We start from the raw sequence: 6787 nt of genomic DNA on the forward strand, positions 1-6787 counted from the left end.
AAAAGTCCAAAATAAGGCAGATTTGGTGTATAGTGAGGACACATTTCAGTCATAGATGGTATTTTCTTGCTGAGCACTTACCTGGTTGAAGGGATCAGGCAACTCCCCAGGGCCGCTTTTATTTTATTTTATTTTTATTAAGGCATATATACATATATCGTGAATACATTTATGCCTTTGTGGGAGTCAATGTGTTATTTGTATAAATTGGAGTGCTTACATCGCACTAATTAACATAGTTTTCACCTCATTTACTTAATCACAGTGTTAAGACATTTGTGTTTAATACTTGATAGATTTGACTTGTACCCTTGCAATATGCTCCATAGGTGTGGTCCCACAGTTAACCCTCCCTCTATCAAACCACCCCCATCCCTTCCCATCCCCCTTCTGTTCCCTCCTTCTTCCTGGGCTATAGTTGTGACCATGAATGGCTTAATAAATTATGACATATGTATACCACAGAATACTAAATTATGATATATGTATACCACAGAATACTAAAAAAGGATGAAGACTTTACCTCTTTGATGTTTGTATGGATGGAGCTGGAAAATATGCTTCTTAGTAAAGTGTCTCAGGAATGGAAAAAATATCCAATGTATTCAGTACTACTATAAAACCAATTTATAATCACTCACACCCAGGGCCTCTTTTAAAGGGACACTAATTCCATTTATGAGGGCTCCACCCTCATAACCTAATAATTTTCCGAGGGCCTTACATCCTGATGCCATCACACTGGGGATTAGGTTTCCCACAAACATTCACACCCTAGAATATCCATTAATTAAGTTTGTGATGAATTTTTTTGCTTTTATATGTTTGTAGTTATGTTAAATATATACCCGCCCCGCCCCCCCAACACACATGCACACACGAAAGTTTTATATCTTTTTTACAGTGCTGTATAGAAGTGATGATAGTGGGTCTTTTGTAAATCAGTTCCTGATTACAAAGGGAAAACTGTGAAATGATGTATACTATAGGATTGTTGTATAGTGCTCGCTTCGGCAGCACATATACTAAAATTGGAACAATACAGAGAAGATTAGCATGGCCCCTGCGCAAGGATGACACGCAAATTCGTGAAGCGTTCCATATTTTTGGGCAAAAAAAAAAAAAAAAAAGGATTGTTGTATAACCTTTGCCAGAATAAGGCAGTTTTCTTCTATTAATAGCTGGTCAACAGGTTTGATTGTGGTCAATGTTATATTTTTTTATATCTATATATGATGATGGTTTTTAACCTTTATTTCACCTAAGGTAATAAAATACATTTATTTAATTTCCATTTTTAACCCACTCTTACATTATGAATTCCATATTGCCTTTTATCTTCTTTTATGTAACTCTCTATGTAAACACTTGCACATAATTTCCTTACTTTATTTTATGAACATTTTCTTCCTTTTTTCTTATGTAAATATCTAGTCTTAATAAATTGATTGTATTATAGATGTATGGATGCTATTGTAAGACACTGCTGTTATTTTCCAAAGAGATTGTACCATTTTCATTACATTCTCATTTGTACTATTATGAGAACTCTAGTTGTTCCATATCTTTGTAAACTGTTGATATGGTTATGTTAGTCTTTTAAATTTTAGCCATCTGGGCCAAGTGCAGTGGCTCACACCTATAATCCCAGAACTCTGGGAGGCTTAGGTGCTTGGATTGCTCCAACTCAGGAGTTCGAGACCAGCTTGAGCAAGAGTGAAATCCTGTCTCTAAAAATAGCTGAGTGTTGTGGCGGCAACTGTTGTCCCAGCTACTCGACAGCTGAGGCAAGAGAATCACTTGAGTCCAGGAGTTTGAGATTGCTGTGAACTATGAGGTCACAGCACTCTATTGAGGGAAACGAAGTTAGATTGTCTAAAGTTAAATAAATAAATAAATAAGGCAGGGAGACGTGGCTCTCACCTATAATCCTAGCACTCTGGGAGGCTGAGGCAGATGGATTGCTTGAGCTCACAAGTTTGAGACCAAACTGAGCAAGGGAAAGACCCAGTCTCTAAAAATAGCTGGGCATTTTGGCAGACACCTAGTAATTCCAGCTACTCAGAGACTGAGGCAAGAGGATCGCTTGAGCCCAGGAGTCTGAGATTGCCGTGACCAATGGTGCCACAGCACTCTGCTGAGGGCAAAAGAGTGAGACTCTCAATAAATAAAGAAAGAAAGAAAATACATACATACGTACGTACATACATTTTAGCCAGTCTGATAGCTGTTTCCTTTTAACTTGCAATTATCTAAATACTAATCATGTTCGGTATAGTCTCATGTGCTTATTTGCCATCTGTATATCTTTTTTGGTGACGTGCAAGTTCCAATATTTTGCTTATTGTTTATTGGGAAAAACTATTATGTCGTGACCCCTATAGCCTTGGTCACGGTCACTGCATGAAGGAAACAGGGATGACATGGATTGAAGTACAAGCTTGCAAGAGGCAGGCTAACCTAAGTGCAGGGTAGCCCTGAGGCCCCTCCGCAATGGCTATTTATTAACGTTATACACAACAGGTGTGGAGAGTTAAGGTGATTACATACAAGGGCTGCATGCATAAGGATTGCCACGTGCTCTTTCCTCAAAGAACAAGCATGGTGTCCTCTACATATCTCCCATTTTTGTTTAAGACATTTTTGGGAGAAAAAAATAGCCATTGTTCCTTTCTTTTCTTTTTTCTTTTCATTCCTTTCCTTTTCTTTTCTTTTTTCTTTCTTTTTTTTTTTTTTTTTTTTGCCATTGTTCCTTTCAACAGTTCTTCTCATCCAGCAGCTCCTCTTCTTGCTAGGCACAGGAACAAGGGGACACATATAATAATTAACAGAATAATAACGAATGGTGCCAGTGAGGGCCTTCACAGAAGAAAAAGGAGAAAGATTAGTAACACCATTGGAAATGCTTTTTCATTTCAGCTCCTGTGATAGACTGCAATTATTTAAAAAGGTTTCAGGTATATGTTGTTGTAAATTTATTCAAAAATAATGTTATGTTGTTCCCGCCAGGCTAGGCATGTGGGAGACATGCCTTCTCCATGCCAAATAATATGGGAATGGTTGGCTACGGTAGTTGTTCTTATAAAACCAATGCATTTCACCACCTAACTGTTTGTCTTGGGCTGACCAGTGGGGTCTCCAATCAATGACGCTTCCATAGGAAGTATTAACTAATGCCCCAGGTTTCTTGCCTCTGCCCACTGTCCATTGAACCCATTATAAACGGGTAGGCACAGGCATACTTCAGTTGGAATGTTAGGTGGGGGAAGGGTAGTGTCATACCTTTTCCAAGTTGAAGTCTGGAGGAACAGCATGGTTTTTATTTGTTTAGTTTTAATACTATTATGTATAGAAGAAAATCGTGCAGGGGGAATGGGTTGAAGGCAATGACTGCCAGGATTTAAATAGAAATGATAGGGTTAATATAAGTTATTGTTCCATTAAGGGGAGGATTAGGGATATAGGCTCAATAAGTGAAATTCTTTGTAGCAGCATTTACCTTTGTTGACACTAGTGCAATCATTGCCAGGAACAAGAAGTCTGCTGTTAGAGGTTTATCTTGACGTTTCACTAAATCTTCAGCCACTGATGACAGTTTTTGATTTGACCCCAAGAAGGAAAAATAGAGTTAGTGGTTCTTGGGAGATGATGATGTCTGTTCATCCGCTTGATGGTCATGTTATTGAAGAAATCAGTGAGGGCAGATTCGTCAACGTGATGGTGAGGTCTTTTTTTCATATCCAAGCTTGATCCAGCGGGTGGGTAACCACAGTTTTTCTTGCTGTTCTGTAATGATATGGTCAAAGCCTCAACCCCAAAGTAACATATAATCAGGTTCCCATTCAGACATATCGGGTTTCTTACAGAAAATAGGTTGCCGTATTTGAGAAGGCAGTGAATGGGTAAGAGATGTCCTGTGACATTCAGCAGCTGTGTTTCCATCTCTATCGAGATTCAAAAAATTAAGAGTGAACAGAGCTTTAGTAAGAATGTATCTAGGACTGTTATTCAAAGGGAGTGTACCATCTCCTCCTTTCTGTTTAAATAACATATTTTTTAATGTTTTGTGGTGTCATTCAGTTATGGCCTAGCCTTGAGAATAATAGGGAATACCATGATAAAGTTGAATATTCCCAAAAGACAAAAAGGTATTTAATTTTTGAGCAGAATAAGAAGGTGCATTGTCAGTTTTAATAGGCTTAGTAAATCCCATGACATTAAAACATTCTAATAAATGTTGCATGACATGGTGAGCCCTTTCTCCAGATAAGGCAGTTGCCCAAGAAAAATGGGAAAAACTATCTATGGAATGATGAACATATTTCAGTTTACCAAAGGATGGGACAATACTCACACCCATTTGCCATATTTGGTTTGCCATTTCTCCTCTAGGTTCTTCAGAAAAAGAGGGAACGTGCATTTTTTAGCAAGAAGGGCAACTAGAAAGAATTTGCTGTGACTGAGTTTTTGCAAGATGAAATTTCTCACAAAGCATCTGCATTCACATGTGTGTAGGAATGAAAAGTAGATGCTTCTTGGGTGGCGCCTGTGGCTCAAGGAATAGGGCGCCAGTCCCATATGCCGGAGGTGGTGGGTTCAAACCCAGCCCCGGCCAAAAAAAAACACACACACACACACACAAAAAAAAGAAAAGTAGATGCTTCTTGAACAGTACCAACAAGGGCTTGATCTATTTGTGAATTTAGTGAAGTCATAGGACCAGGTAGAATGGTGCGTGCTCTAATATGAGTAATTTATGTAGAATGAATATGATGTCTAAGGAGTCTCTGGATAGATCAAAAAAGAGAAGACATTTCATAGAGGGCTCAATATGTACTTGCTCTAAATGTTCCTGAATTAAAAATTGTAAGGCATCCAGTTTTTCTTTAGTTGACGGCCACTGCTCCACCCACACTGGATTATTGCTCTTCCAAGATAGCTTAAGAACATATTTTTGGGCAGTGGCCTCTATGCTAAATTTGACATTTGAAAGGAATTAATATGAGAGGAAGGTATGGTTATTATGATTTTCCGTTGTTGAAGTAATACAAGTTAATAGCAATATCAGATATGTATGGTTGAATTTGAGCATTTTGATTATCTGGTCCCAAACAAGGTAAAGGTTTGAAAGACTGAATTTAAAGTTCCTATGCCTGTAGAAGTAACATCAACTATCTGTTTCGACCACTCCTTAAGTCACAGATTTAAAACCATGACTGAAACATTTGCCACAGTATCTAACAGGCCAGTGAAGGATTTATCCTTCAAAGTGAGTGTTAATTGAGGCCTACTCTTATCAATGATGTTTGCCAAAAAATACCGTTTGTACTGCTGAGACCACCAGTGTGTTTTTTTATAAGTACTTTGTAATTTAACATGAGGCAGGGGTAGCAATTAGACAATCTTTTGTCCAGCTAAAATTTGAGTTGGTTGGTTTATCAAACTCATGACCTGTATTTCCCTTAAGAAGTCACTATTAATAACACTGTGGACAAACACTCTATAAGATGTTAAACTACTTTTTCCTAACAATAACCCAACAATATCTGGGGGAATAGGACCACATATTCCTGTTTTTAATTTCTTTACTCCCATGTTGGAAAGCAAAAGAACATTATCACATGCTGCTAAATTTAAAGCAGCACTACCTGGGGCGGCATGTAAAAGGGATTGGATGGGCTTAAGTTGCTGATGAGTGGGTTGGTCTCCAGACCCATATTCTTTGTCTGTGGCCCCCTTAAGAGTACTCCAGACTAGGAGGGATATTAGTAACTGTGACCAGGAAAAGCCCCAAAGTGTCCTCCCAATTAAAGTCACCAGTCTTGCGCCCTTCTACTAAAGCCTTCATAACAGAAGTCAGAGGTGGTTCATTACATAGGGAAGTGCTGAGGGCAATGTTGGGTAATCTACGTTAACATTCCCAACTGTGAGACTATTCAACTGGTCTTCCAACTGTTTAATCTGAGCTGCCATAATGGTTACTGGGGTATTTTCTTGCTTATTCATGTCTGTATCACATAATTTCTCCCCTGAGGAAGGGCCAGAAAAAGTTACATACGCTCCTGGTTCCCAATTCTCCTCAGGTCCAGGTTCCCACTGAACCTCACTATTCTCCTTGCTTTCAAATTCTGCTTTAAGGTCACCTTCTTCCTCAGTTTCTAATTCTTGTGACACTCCAAACAGGAAGTTACCCATTATTTTCTCTAAATATCTTTGCTTATTATCTATCAAAGGCCTTACTTATTCTGAGCGAGGTTTCTTTAATTTGGCAAGAGGTCCTGCTTTCTCTGAGCAGAGTTTCCTTTTGGGACTTCCTCCCGCTGTCTACCAAAGGCTTCACTTACTTCTGATTGTCCTTTTTCCCTTCTATCCATGTCACCTGTATCCTGCCCTATCCTGCGGTATCCTGCCATATGCTGCTGAATGCACCAGATGTCGCAACCCCTATGGCCTTGATCTCAGTGGCCTCATGAAGGAAACAGGCATGACACAGATTGAAGTACAAGCTTGCAAGAGGCAGGCTAACCTTAAGTGCAACGTGGCCCTGAGCCCCCTCCGCAACAGCTATTTATTAAGGTTATACACAACAGGTGTGGAGAGTTAAGGTAATGACGTACGAGGGCTGCATGCATTAGGATTGCCACGTGCTCTTTCCTGATGTGTTCTTTCCCCGCAACCCCCATGAAGAATTACCAAGCATCAATGTTTAACACATGAGTACTAATGAGTGACAGATCTTATCTGATTCCAGAGCACTGAGTGACTAAGTCACAAAACATCTCTACCC

At 39.2% G+C, this 6787-nt stretch overlaps 1 non-coding gene across 1 annotated transcript; it reads left to right on the top strand.

Moving 5' to 3' along the window:
- The first annotated feature begins 1001 nt into the window (after positions 1 to 1001).
- LOC128590915 (U6 spliceosomal RNA) lies at positions 1002 to 1108 on the top strand. Its single transcript, XR_008381377.1, has one exon. It is a non-coding gene; the product is annotated as a U6 spliceosomal RNA (small nuclear RNA).
- Positions 1109 to 6787: the final 5679 nt, after the last annotated feature.

This window comes from Nycticebus coucang, chromosome 7, assembly GCF_027406575.1.
Source record: "Nycticebus coucang isolate mNycCou1 chromosome 7, mNycCou1.pri, whole genome shotgun sequence".
NCBI classification, from domain to species: Eukaryota; Metazoa; Chordata; class Mammalia; order Primates; family Lorisidae; genus Nycticebus; species Nycticebus coucang.